At 37.9% G+C, this 13682-nt stretch overlaps 1 pseudogene; it reads right to left on the reverse strand.

The window, feature by feature from the left end:
• Positions 1-10440: 10440 nt before the first annotated feature.
• On the reverse strand, positions 10441-10577 carry LOC116548859 (annotated as a pseudogene).
• Positions 10578-13682: the final 3105 nt, after the last annotated feature.

Here is a 13682-nt window from a genome sequence, read left to right on the forward strand (position 1 = left end):
CATGCCCAGCTAATTTTTGTATCCTTAGTAGAGACAGGGTTATACCATGTTGGCCAGGTTGGTCTCGATCTCTTGACCTCATGATCCACCTGCCTCGGCCTCCCAAAGTGCTGGGATTGCAGATCTGAGCCAGCACGCCTGGCCACATCACTATTTATTTTTAAAAGTGATCCACTGAAATGCCGAATAGAACCTCTGGGTAAGAGCCTCTCAGGTTGGGGCTCCACTTTGGTGTGATGTGGCTGGGTGGTTTCATTACGGAACCCTCAAGTGCCATTATTCCTTGATTTTTTTTCTGTTTTCAGTTCCCCCATAAAGAGATTCAAGCCAGTAGACAGTTCTGGAAAGCAGGAAAGGAAAGCGGCTTTACCATAAATACATTTCCATGTAGTCAGCCTTTTCATGCTGTAACTTTTTCTTAAATAAACCTCATGTCTCTAAGTCCTGTGTCTCTGACAATTCTTCAGAAAATAAACAGTCATTCTCTGGTTGCAGAAAAAAAGGATAATTCCTCTAATGCTTAATAGGGTCAAACAAGAGGTGTGCGGGAGCTGGCTTGAGCTAGCTCTATGGAAGACATGTGTTCACGTCTTTCCAGTACTGTGTTGAGTAACATTATATTGGTAGCTTGAAATTAGCCATGTTGGAAATATTCATCATGAAAATTGGCAGACAGGGCTTTTTACTGGTTTTGGGGTGGAGTAGAGAGCTGGTTACCAGCACAGCACTGGATCTTATCTAACTGCATATAAGACATACTTTTGATAAATACTTCAGTGCTCAACCCTACCCGCAATATCATTTTTACATTTTGGAATTCCAAGGGCTAAGTCAGCTTGTCAGCTTGCTTCTGCGCTGTCTCCCACTGGTAGCTTGGGTTTTGTTTTCTCCCTTTTACTAAATCTGTTAATACTTGTCCAATTGCTGTCCAATTTTTCACACTTTGTTATCTCTTCTTATTCTCTTTGTCAATTTATCCTTACATTGTTATTTTAACAGATTATTAGAAACAAGCGCGGATTTAACACAACGTAAAGCAGTATTCATTTAACCATATTTAATTTTAAGTAGGCTTTAGCTTTAACAAGTTTTCTTGGATTTTATGTACATGAAAATACACAAAGATGCTGTGCCCCATCTTGCTGCCCCCTTAGCTCTTCTCTACAGATTTTAAAAACTGGTTTAAAATAGCCATTTTCTGTCTTACAGAAGAACATTTTGAAGAATTACATAGTAAAAAGGGGTTCTCATGTTTAAAAACAACAAAACATAACACATTAACTGATAGGATGTACTTCAAGATGTTAAATGTTAATTACCTCTGGGAATGTGATTCCTATTTTCTCATTTTTGCTTCTCTAACCTTTCTAATGTATCTACAATAATTCTTCATTATTTTAGAAACAAAAAAGTCAAAGTTATTTTCAACGGAATACAATTTACATACAAAAGAACACAAAAGTATTATGATAGAATTATTTCACAATTCCTGGGAGTTTACTGAATTGAGAAAAGGAGATGTAACATGAGAACATAACCGAATTCTAATGTCTAATTCCAAGGCATGTTTTTTTTTGTTTTGTTTTTTTGCATATCCCTGCATTCCTCAAATATATATCCACTTTGGGGTGTCTAAAGTAGAATATTATCACATAGATCATGGTGGGAAGTGGAAAGTCTCAAACTGTTGTCCCTTTCAGTTTCACATTTCTTCCTGTAAATTGAGAAAGACATTGCTCTGCCTCACTAAGTGAGATATTCTGTAAATGTTCAGCACACACATGTGTACAATAACATGAAAGCTTTCATTTGTCTTATAAAATCCTTGGGTGGCAATATCACTTTTTTTTTTTTTTAGTCTATAGAAGTGTGGGCTTTTGAAATTCAGGACCTTACTTCTTACCCTGAAGGAATATTAGAAAAAAAAAAATTAAAAGGACCCTCCACTTCCCTGGTAGTTTTGATTTCGTATCCCTTGTCTTTCCCAGGGATTTCAAATGTTTCAACTGTAGTAGACTTGAGGCATTCCTTACAGGCTGCTGTTCTGCCAGTGGTCACCTTGACAGCTTTCTCCTCGCTTAGCTAGTGTTAGAAGCACCAAGTGAGAGAATATTTGAACTGGCCAGAAAATGAGTGGCTAGAGCCCATTTTGAGTGAGTTTGGCAGCTTTCAAATTCTGCTGCAGATATAAAATCCGGAAGTGGCAACAGGTAGGATTTGTAAAGGTCAGAAATATGGATGTCAGCTGTTACCAGAGGACCCATCTCTGAGATCTCCCTAGAAGACCAGTCTCTGACATCCCTTCTTGGCTATGCTCCTGAGGCCAAATGCCAGGTCATCAACTACAGGGTAGCTCTGGCAGGAAGAGAAGGGTGTTTTGAAGGATTTGATGTTCTGCGGAGGACTCCACAGGCAAGGAGCTTGACAAGTAGTGCGATTCTTGGTTAAAAGTAATGATCTCTTAAGTAAGAGGTGGTTGGGGTAGTTATTTTGGTCTCAGCAAATCTCTAAGGAGAGAAAAAATGTAATTCACAGGATCTCGAGGGGTGAGACTAGGCTAATTTCATGTGCTCAGATTAGGAGCTAAACCCTTGGTGGCCTAGCAAGAGAAGGCAGGGAGACTTGTATGATTAAACAGAGGATCTGCAGGCTTTGAAGTGAAACATGAAGCTTATTAGAATCTCAGCTAATATGGGTATACTTGGCCTTGGACACGCTGACAATGCATGCTTGTGATTGCTATCATAAAAGATGTCGATATAAAGGCTTTGTGCTATGCCAATGAGCAGTTGTCTTCCGCCATTTTGAAATCTGAGGGGTTCCTTTAATGGCTCCCAATTTTAATATTTTTTTTCCTCTGAGCTTTTAATATTTTCTCAAAAGTAAATCTTACTCGAATTTCTTAATCAGGCTAGCTTCTCTTTGAAATTACTTCCCTTTGACAATATCTTAATAGTAACTAAGGCATCCATGCAGAAAATTGGAAACGCATTTCCCATTCACCTCCCATTATTATCCCCTACACAGGAAGCTGGGAATGGCGAGCGGGTGCTCTTGGCTGGAGCTCAAGGTTTTGTGAAGCAGGGAGATATCTTTAAGAAAGAGGAGGCTTTCTTACAGTCATTATACCATCCGTGGAATCCATTTCCTTTCTCTCTTCTTCCTTCTCCTTCTTTCATTTCTTCTCCTCTCCTTCCTCCTCCTCCTCTTGCGCTTCTTCTTCCTCCTCTTTTTTCTCAATTATTTAGTAAGAAGTTACTATGCAAGAGGCTCTGTGCTGAGTGTTAGGAAGAGATACACAAATTAGAGCAATACACTGCTTCTGTTCTAAAGGAAGCTTGAACTGCTGAAGAAGCTGCTAAGACAGAAATGAAAGATTCAGGACTTGGAGTCAGAAAAACTGAGTTCCATTCCTGCTCTTCTGTTTCCTGGTTATAAGTCTCTGGGAAAATTACATGCTGTTACTTAACCTCTATTTTCTCATCTATAATATGAGGTTAATAATAATACCTTTCTTAGGTAGTTGTTTTTGGAGGATTAAATGACATTGAACAGTGTCTAATACATACTAAACACCAACTGTTGGCTGTTTTTAGAGGAGATAGGATAAATGTACAAAGCATTTAAAATAGTACATATTAAGTTAGAACTACACCAGTAAAATAGTAATAAAAATGAAAGGTATACAAAGAATCAGTTACTTAAGAAAATTTTAAGGAAGTCACATAGCGGCATAAATTCTATAAAATGGGTAATTCTTACAGCTCATAAACTTTAAACCTAAATGATTTTAAAAGCTCTTTCAATGAGAGTAAAAAATATGATTCATTTCCCTATTTCTGGCAGCAAAACTCACTGTCACCTTTACTGGTGACATATTTGAAGTGAGTGAACAGACAGGTGTCCAAGATAAAGTGGATGAGAACTTGAAGATAGTGAAGCGTCTCAGAAAGGTGATGCTGTTAGGCCGTCAGAAGCGTGCATGAGATAAACAAGAAGCAGTCAAGAGATGACTCATGGAAAATACCTTTGCTGTAAAACTGGGTGTTTAATTGTATATGTGATATATTGCAATGCACACAATGATGGAGAGTCAGAAGATTCAGATCACAAACACACAAATAGCCCAGAGTAAGAATATGTTGTGTTTTCAGTTTTAAGGCAAGAATAAATAGGCTTTTATTCTACTCAGCAGCTCTTCTTTCTTTCTTATTTAATTTAAAAATATTTTCTTGCTTACTACATGCTTTCTGTTGGTAAGGTACATGCCTCAGACTTTGTCATCTGTTCATGGAATGCAGCAAGGAGCTGAGCACCTTAGACCTTAAAGGAACCTTAGAAGTTTAGTTAGCCCCAAGCCTCTTGTTTTACAAATGCCAAATATTAGACTCTCAACTAATGTCTGTTTGTTGGTTGCAGGGATTGAGAAGGGTATCTAGGAAAAAAGAATCTCTAGAAGATAAAAATTTGAAATTCTTTGTTTTGACTCACAGAAACCTGCTGACGAATGCTTTGGTCTCTTAGGTAGGTTATCTCATTGCAAAAAACTAAACTTTGACCATTCATGGAAGGATATTTTCCAGAACATTTCAAAGAGAGATGAAATATATTTTATCTGGATCCTGGGGTTAAATTCACAAAGATTTGGAGTATTAGTGAAATCATATTTAACCATTATATATGGCAAATTTATACATATGAAGTAAATGTATATATAATCACTCATGATGATTACATATCAGAAATAGTTCTAAATGTTCCCTGTGAATGAAATAAGTTAATTGTAATAACTGTCAAAAGTATGTACTATCTCTGTTTTGTATTTGGAAAAATTGAAACAAAGTTTGACTTTAAGTACTTACAGCTATTGAATATCAGAGCCTGAATCTCAACTCCTGGAATAGTGCACATGCTTGTAACCAGTACACCTTCTTGTTGTTTTTTTTTTTTTTTTTTTTTCAAGAGCAAGGGTGTTTGGGGGGCTTGGTTTTATTTAAAGAAAAACTTTACACAAACTACATTGAATAGAGTTTATTTTCACATAAAAATTCATGAATTGGGCAGCACTCAAAACTGGAAGAGGTTCAGAGAGCTTCACTTTAGTAGCACGAGAAGCAGGCTTTTACAGGCTAAACACAGACATAAACAAATTACCATATTAGCTGGGAATTGGATCTTAGAGTCAAAATAATCACATCAAGTCAATAGTCAAAATAATTCTTAATATGTGCAAAGTGCTTTATAGTCTGCTCATTTCTTCATTCATGAAACGTTTATTTAGCATCTTTTATGTTCTGTAATTAGTGACTGCAATTACTAATATAATAAATTATATTTTGAGAAGTTTTATTTTGCTAAACTTTCTTTCCTGAGCTTATTTATGCTTACCTCATTCTTACAACAACCCACCCAATTTTTTAAATTAATGATTAAAATCATTAATGATTTTAATGAAATATTTGGTAGAGAATACCAAATAATTCAAATTATTTTGAATTATTTGATATTCTCTATCTCTCCTGTCTTAGTTTTTAATGGAGAAAATTGGAATTTAGAGTAGATTTAGCCTAAATAATTAGATTGGTGAGTGACTGAGCTAGGATTGAAAATCAGGGTTTTCATGTGTTAAAAAATACAACTTCTTAGCTGGGTGTGGTGGCACGCACTTGTAGTGCTAGCTACGGGAAGCTGTGGCAAGAGGATCTTGTGAGGTGAGGAGTTTGAGGCTGTTGTATTCTCTGATTGCACCTGTGAGTAGCCACTGCACTCCTGCCTGGGCAATATAGCAAGATCCTATCTCTAAAAATAAAACACACACACACACACACACACACACACACACACACCCACTCACGCATACTCAAAATAACTGTATGTTCTTCTACCACATCTTGAAGTCAGTTTGGTGGTATGATATGGTGAGGAAAATTTACTTCACCTGCCCATAGGAGTCTTGGCTGACAAGGTGACACTTGGACTGAGGCTTGCAGGATGAGAAGCTCACCAAGTGAATTAAAAGCTAGAGGACATCATAGATGGTAGAGACAGAATATGCAAACACACCTGGGAGAGAAAAGCAGAGTCGATTTGGGAAAGAGAGAGTCATTTGCTATGGTTGCTGACATGAAGTGACATGTCAGACGAATTTGATTACCCATAATATAAATAAAACACTAGTTCAGAAGATGAAAAAAAAATGTTGGCTCTAGGGAAATTAGATAGACCCTCATAGGAATGATGTTTGAACTTTGAAGGATGAGTAAGAATTGGACAAATGAAGATGGAGAAGAAAAAGTATTCCACACAGCAGAAATAGCATTAGAAAAGGAATAAATATTCAGTCTGTGAAGATAAATCATGAATTGTCATTCAGTTTGAGCAGACTTATGTATATAAGTCTGGGAAAATGTGCTCTGCCAAATCCAGGAAAGCCTTGGAATTTGGTTTTACTTTGAGGATTTCCTGATAGAGAACCCATAATCAAAAGTGTGTTTTAAATGGTTGGAAGTTGATATAGAATGAATTTATAACAGACTTTAATAAAAAGTATTGTTAGATTAATGTTGTCAAAATCAACATTAAAACCAATAGCCCAATTTTACTTTTGTATCATGTTTTTTATTTTATAACAGGTTGTAGGATTTATGTAATCCTTAAACAATAATGGTGGCAGGCAGATGAGGAACCTTGAGAAATATATCTTAGGAAATGTTTCCAAGCCCACTTTGTTCCTAATGGTTATTCAGATCTGACTCTGGGCTTGGAATTTTCTGGGTTTCCTCATTGCTGGCCCTGGCATGTTTTGGGTTTTGGTCTGTTTAGTAGGAACGAAAGGCACTGAGTTGTCTCAACCTAGTGGACTCCCAATTAATTATTTTAACAGTTAATATAAATGCAAAGTAAGTGACATTTTTAAGATAACAGAATTATTTCTGGGCTTGACTGGATATCTATAACAATGCATTGTAACAACAATCGCAATGCAAATCTAACAGTGATTTATGTGAAAGTAGTAATTCAAATTTACAGGCTTCCCAGTGGCTGTTAAGATGATCTTTGTAGCATTCTAATCCCTTTATGAGCACCCTCCAGCCAACCTAGCTTTGTTCATGTTAAGAGCAAGTAGAAGGCAATTAATTCTGGGGCCGATTCCCATGGATCTTATAACTGTCAATCGGTGTCTTACATTTCTCATTTATAAACTAAGTCAAGTGGAAATACACTCTAAGAAACTTTTTCTGATCTGAAGTAACCACAATCAACATTTTACCTTTCTTTGCTTTGTCTTCATATCATTGCATCAAAAGGTACTTCCACCTGCTGTTGTAATGCTTGCCATGGGTATCAGATGCAGCTGGTGGAACTGTTTTCTTGGAGTGACTTATAAATTATGAACAGGCCACAAATTGTGAGGTCATGGGCCTGGGCTTGTTCACCAACAGAAAATTAAATTTTGCTAATAGAGTATATTTGAACCACGAGTAAGTAATGGTTTATTCAATTTATGGGTTTTAAAGAGATTATGGGGGGCCTCAAGTTGTGAAAGTATGACCAAGATGATTCATGGAAGGTGGACATGCAAAGATATGACAGAGCTGTAGAAAGCCGGGTTTGAGTCAATTTCCCTCCCTTCCACCCTCCCTTCCTCTCTTCCTCTCTTTCTCTCTTTCTCTCTTTCTTTCTTCCTTCTTTCTTTTTCTTTCTTTCTTTCTTTCTTTCTTTCCTTCTTTCTTTCTCTTTCTGTCCTTTCTTTCTGTCTTCCTTCCTTCCTTCCTTGCTTCCTTCCTTTTCTTTCTTTTTTCTTTCTCTTTCTTTCTTTCTTTCTTTCTTTCTTTCTTTCTTTCTTTCTTTCTTTCTTTCTCTTTCTGTCCTTCCTTTCTTTCTTTCTTCCTTCCTTCCTTCCCTTCCTTCCTTCCTTGCTTCCTTCCTTTTCTTTCTCTCTCTTTCTTTCTTCCTTCCTTCCTTCCTTTTCTTTCTCTTTCTCTCTTTCTTTCTCTTCCTTCCTTCCTTCCTTCCTTCCTTCCTTCCTTTTCTTTCTTTTTTCTTTCTTTCTTTCTCTTTCTTTCTTTCTTTCTTTCTCTCTCTTTCTCTCTCTCTTTCTTTCTTTCTTTCTTTCTTCTTTCTTTCTTTCTTTTCTTTCTTTCCTTCTTTCTTTCTTTCTTCTTTCACCAAACCTTACTTTTTCCCCCTAATGCTTCCTTCCCTCCTTGCTTCCCTTCTTCGATGAAAACACTGGGAAAGCAAGGACAGGTTCTTTGTAGATATCACAATAGATAACATAGGGCCCAAGTACTCAAGGGCATTAAAATCTATCTATGAAAAGAAACTGCAATCCTCTTTTAGACAGAGGAAACAGTCTGTTAGTATAATCTTTTAAATAAAGGTGATAACAGTCTAGGACGTTAGAAGTCAGAGCCCCAAACAAAGATGATTCATGCTTCTGTGAGTGTCCTAAAGAAAAGGAGTATGGCACTTGGGTCTTAATCTCCAGTGGTTCCCACACAGTAAAACCACAGTTCCCACATTTCAAATAACTTTCCTTTCATCTATTGATATAAATAAACAATCTTACTTCTATGGGAAGCCTCTTCCTTCCCAGTCACTTTTGGTTTGGAAATGTCTGGATTTTGCCTAAATAGAAAATGATAATTTTTAAAAAATCCTGCCTCACAGAAAGCAGAATGGGTGGGGCTGCAACCGTTGTCCTCTTGCTGAGTGAAGAGCCAAAATCTTCACACCCTCTTCACACATGGGAGATTAGCTTTGTGTGTTTAGTGTTTAAGGAAGAGTCATGATTTGGGCCAAAGCCAGTAGATTTTACTGTCAAATAAATCCATATTCCACTCCTTTTTAGCTTTGAATTCATCAGATTGCTTAGCCTTGATAAACTCCCGTTTCTAAATCTGTAAAGAGAAAATAAGACTTTGAGGCCTTTAGGATTGCTGTGAAGAGGAGCTAAATCAGCTTTGCAAAGTGGGTAGATTAATGCCTGGTCACACTTGGTTACCTTCTGCCTCCCTCATGAATGCCTGGTTTCATTATGAAGAATGAGAAAAGCCTTAAGATAAACTGAAGGTTAAACCTGCCCCAGTCCTGGGCATTGCGAACCCAAGTCCCATACATATTGTCAGCAGTTACTGAAAGAATGACGTATCTGCCTGTTGGTTTTACTGAACTCTCCTTTTTCTTCAAATCATCTATAGTTTATCTATGAATTAGGTGCTAAAGAAGAAGAGATGTAAATGATCAAGTCTTGGCTTGGAAAATCTACTCTATCTTTTATCCAAAACTGACCCTGTAGAGCAGGCCTCTGGACTCAAGCTGTGTTCTGAAATGTGGCATTAAGCTGAGGTGTAAAACTCAAGCGCTGGAGCTGACCTGAGCTAACTCTTTTCCTGCCTGTTGTTGCATGAATGTTTTTGAAGCTCAGGAAATGATACACAAACTATGTCGCCTTTGTGCACTGAGTGCTTTGAAAAACTGAAATGGATTGGCAGGGCCTCAGAAGCAAAGTCTTTCCGCCTTTTTTTTCCATCCTACTGTCTCTATTCTTTCTCCCTTGGAATTGATTCATAGAAAGCAATATTCTTGACTGGGCATGGCGGCTCATGTCTGTAATCCCAGTGCTTTGGGAGGCCAAGATAGGTGGATCACCTAAGGTCAGGTGTTCGAGACCAGCCTACCAAATATACCCTATTCACCTATGGTGAATCCTGTCTCCGCTGAAATTACAAAAATTAGCTGGGCGTGGTGACATGTACCTGTAATCCCAGCTATCTAGGATGCTGAGGCAAGAGAATCGCTTGAACCCTGGAAGCAGAGGTTGCAGTGAGCCAAGATTGTGCCACTGCATTTCAGCCTGGGCGACAGAGTGAGATGCCATCTCAAATAAAAAGAGAAACCAATATTCTTTTCTCTTAAGGTGGGTCATAAAAACTCATTTTCCCCAGAGCAAGCCACAAAACCTAAAAAAGTCACACTTCCTCTTTTCCTTTGAAGCAAATCATTTCAGACAGATCTTGTCTCATACCTAGGAGGAAGAAATGCTACATAGGGAGGCCAAGCAGTATCTGAATAGTATGGCCTTGCTGGGTTTCCCCCACCACCATTAGAGTATACCCTTTTGTCCAATAATATTTCTAGATGGCTGTCCATTCTTCGTTTAACCTAAGCATAAAAAAAAACACAATTTTTCCTGGGTCTTTGGGTCTTCCTATCTGAAGGTTCCTGTGTCACATGAAACTTTGATTAAATAAATTTGTTATACTTTTATTAACCTGTCTTTTAAAATAAGCTTTTAAAATTGATACATAATGTTTGTATATATTTGAGGTACATAGTGATGTTTTGATAGGTGTAATGTATAGTGATCAGATCAGAGTAATTAGCCTATATATGATCTCAAACATCATTTCTTTGGGGAACATTCAACATCCTCATTTTAGCTATTTGAGACTATATAGTATTGTTAAGTATAGTCATCTACAGTTCTGTAGAATACTAGAACTAATTTATCCTATCTAGCTAAAATTTTTCTTTTTCTTCACTTGATCTTAGCCAAAAGGCCGAGAAGCGATAAATTTTTCTTTTTCCTTTTTTGAAACAGAGTCTCACTCTGTCACAGGCTGGAGTGCAATGGCTCAATCTTGGCTCACTACAACCTCTGCCTCCCAGGTTCAAGTGATTCTTCTGCCTCAGCCTCCTGAGTAGCTGAGACTACAAGTGTGTGCCACCATGCCCAGCTAATTTTTGTATATTTTAGTAGAGATGGGGTTTTCCCACATTGGGCAGGCTGTTCTTGAACTCCTGACCTCGTGATCCACCCACCTCAGCCTCCCAAAGTGCTGGGATTACATGTGTGAGCCACCACGCAGAGCTGAATTTTTTATTCTTTAACAACTCTCTCTCAATTTCCCACCTCTTCTTTCTACCCTTCCCAGCCTCTAGTATCCTCTGTTCTACTTTTTACTTCCATAAGATTAACTTTTTTTTAACTTCCACATATGAGTAGGAACATGCAATGTTTAACTTTCTGTTTCTGGCTTAATTCACTTAGCATAATGTCCCTCCAGTTCCATCCATTTAATCTGCCTTTTGTTATAGGATTGGCAGTCATGACTCTTTGACGGGGTAGAAAAGGTATCATACCATACCAAACACCTTGTCAAAGGCAAGCTACCTTCAAAAAGTATTATTCTAAGCTATGTAAATTAACCCATGTAGATTCTTTGTCTTCTTTTTATAACATCATTTAAAACATGGAAAAAATTTTTAAAAGCATTTTGGGAGTGTTCTCTTCTTTGAGTATACTGCTGATCCAACGAAATGGAGTGCCAGAATTCTGGTAGTATGTTGACCCTGGAAAGAGATATTTGTGCAAAATATGGCATTCACTTCAAATCTCCTTCTTGGTTTGGAAACCTGGTTTAGTGTTTTCTAGTCAATGTGCTACCAATTATTTTTGAGTGAGCCACAATATCACGGGCTTTCTTTACTGTGGTTATTCAATCCAGTGCCAAACATATGCCAACACATATTTCCAGAGTTGTTTCTCTCTTTGCCACTTTTACTTTTATACCAGAGAAAGGGAAAGAGTAGAGGTGGTAATTTCTCCTCCTCCTCCTCTTCCTTCTTCTTCTTTTTCTTGTTGTTGTTCTTCTTCTTCCTCCTCTCCTTCTCCTTCTTCCTCTTCCTCCTCTTGCCTTTCTTCCTACTCCTCCTGGCCTTCTTTCTTCTTCTTCTTGGAATGGAGTGGCCTGGCACAGTGGCTCACACCTCTAATCCCAGCATGTTTAGAGGCCAAGACGGGCAGAGCACCCGAAGTCAGGAGTTCAAGACCAGCCTGGCCAACATGGTGTAACTCCATCTCTATTAAAAATACAAGAAAAATACAAAAAAAAAAAAAAAAATAGCTGGGCATGGTGGAGCACTCCTAGAGTCCGAGCTACTTGGGAGGCTCAGAGGCAGGAGAATTGCTTGAACCTGGGAAGTGGATGTTGCAGTGACCTGAGATCATGCCACTGCACTCCAGCCTGGGTGACAGAGTGAGGCTTGGTCTCAAAAACAAATTAAAAAATAGGAATGGAGTGAATCGACTTTGGCCAGGAGTGGAATTTTTTTAATCCCTTGGTTATTGTTGAAAATATGCCTGTTGGAAAGTGGAACTACCAAGTGAATGTGTCTATAAAAAGGAGCATAGAATTCTCTGATGTCCTAGCATACTAAGATAGCAAAGAAAATTTGGGCAAAGCTCTTTGATATATGAACTCTACGGTAGAAATATGATCTGCATTCTAGAATGATAATAGACTCTGTCTTCGAATGGAATTAAAATGCTGAAAAGAAAGACAGGACTTGGAATGAAAATAGTTGGACATGAGTGCTGGCTTTGCTGACTTATTATAGAGCTCCTTCGGGCAATTCTCTGGTTCTCTTCTTTTATAAATGTTGTGCCTTACTAAATAACCCTTAATATCATTTCCATCTCAGAAAGCTCCATGACTCAACTGAGAATTCCTCTCCAAACTCCATGAACGGAGCCTTTTCGATGCTACGTTTTACGATTCTGAATGAAGGTCTTCCTTTCCTGTGACCGCTGTAGAAAAGGAGGACAGAGTTCTGGCAAGAGACTGTGGGCTGTTAACTGCTCTGTCATATGGCACAAAGAACAGCTGCACTACAAACACTTCTCCTTCCTACAGAAAAGAAAAACGTTGTGCTGAAGTGCACAAAAAAAGACTAACTAGTAGAAGGGCAAGAGATTCTGGAATGTTAGCTTTATTTAGCCCAAAGTGATTGGCAGCCAGTTGTGACTTTATTGCTCAATGCATCTATGTTGCCATTCCAAACAGTTGTTGCAAGTGCTCTAGAGAGAACAGTAAGCCTGTGTAGCTATTTTTCTTCTCTCTTCTAGTTGGGTGAGGAGGAATGCACATATAACCTGCTTTCTAAAATATTAGTGGTTAGAATCAGGGTCTGTTGATGGTTCTGTAGAATTCATCTATTCTTCATGTGGTCTTATTTCAAGAAAATTGCTTTCCCCTTACTTACATATAATGCCTACTTATTGTACAACATTTGTAAAAACACAGATATAAATGAAAAGAAATATTGTCATAACCTCAACACCAAGACATAACCACATTTTGGAAATATATCTTGTAATAAGCCAAAGGGGAAAGGGTGGTAGGAAATGCATACATATGGAAATCGAAACCTGGAGAAGTAACCTTTGCTGCATCTGCAGATTCTTTATACTAGAGTGCACTTCCTCAGGGACTCGGCTAAGCATTTCAGAAGAGTGAAAGTGTTGTTGACATTTAAAAGCTACAGCATGGGCTTGGGATAAGGCAATTTTGTTCTCTATTTCTTAGGGAAAAAAGAATCACAGTGCACACCAGGAAAATAATTTTGGAAACTCAGTTAATTGTGAAGGTGAGGCTGAGCCAGCTTGTGGTTAAAGCTACAAAGGAAATATTGTTCACTTCCCATAAATGATTTCCCATATGTAAAGTGGGGCTGATCCTAGCAGGTGACTTCAGAGACATGGAAACATTTAACCACAGATGAATAAATCTTGCAAACACATTTTTTAAAAATGCAAAGAGTAACCTTTAAAATAAAATCTGCGGCTGTCACATTTGGAGACTGAAAGTTCAAAAAGCAGGGTGTTTTTTTATCAA

Source organism: Sapajus apella, unplaced genomic scaffold (assembly GCF_009761245.1).
Source record: "Sapajus apella isolate SASKATOON/1434 unplaced genomic scaffold, GSC_monkey_1.0 scaffold5, whole genome shotgun sequence".
Classification (NCBI taxonomy): Eukaryota; Metazoa; Chordata; class Mammalia; order Primates; family Cebidae; genus Sapajus; species Sapajus apella.